General features: G+C 44.3%; 1 protein-coding gene across 5 annotated transcripts in view; it reads right to left on the minus strand.

Annotated features, from left to right (window-relative positions):
* The window catches only part of Plekha1 (pleckstrin homology domain containing A1), a 111,458-nt gene that overhangs the window by 105,883 nt on the left and 5,029 nt on the right, over nt 1-546 (minus strand). The window lies entirely within an intron of this gene.

A 546-nucleotide genomic window follows, 5' to 3' on the forward strand; every position in this document is an offset into this window, starting at 1 on the left:
AAAAAAAAAAAAAAAGAAAAAGAAAAAGCACTGATAAACATTAACTCATATTCATGACAAAAACTCTTAGCAACTTGGGGCTGGTGAGATGGCTCAGTGGTCTAAAGCGCGTACTTAGAACAAGCTTAGCAAAAGCATCAGGGACCGCGGTTCAATCCCCCAGCACCACATGCCAGCCAGCCCCGCCCCCTGGTGGGCTAAGCCGGCCACACACACACACACATAAATAAATAAAAATTTAAAAAAAAAAACTGTTAGCAACTAACTACAAAGGAATTTAATACAGGGCCCTTACAATAACACACAGGTTCATAATACATAGTATTGATGCAAAACTGCATTCCTCTAAAATTAGAAAAAGGAACGGACCCCGGGTTTACCACTTTTATTCCAGACTATATCAGCAACTGCCAAAAAAAAATCAATGAAAAAGTGGGGTAAAGACTGGAAAAGAGAGACCCAGTCCTAGCCCAGGTCCGGTGAGTGTGCGGAGAGTTTCCTGCTACCCTGCGCCGGCGGGACCAGTCCCAGCCCAGGCACAGCGTG

Source organism: Octodon degus, unplaced genomic scaffold (assembly GCF_000260255.1).
Source record: "Octodon degus isolate 3935 unplaced genomic scaffold, OctDeg1.0 scaffold00010, whole genome shotgun sequence".
In the NCBI taxonomy this organism is placed as follows: domain Eukaryota; kingdom Metazoa; phylum Chordata; class Mammalia; order Rodentia; family Octodontidae; genus Octodon; species Octodon degus.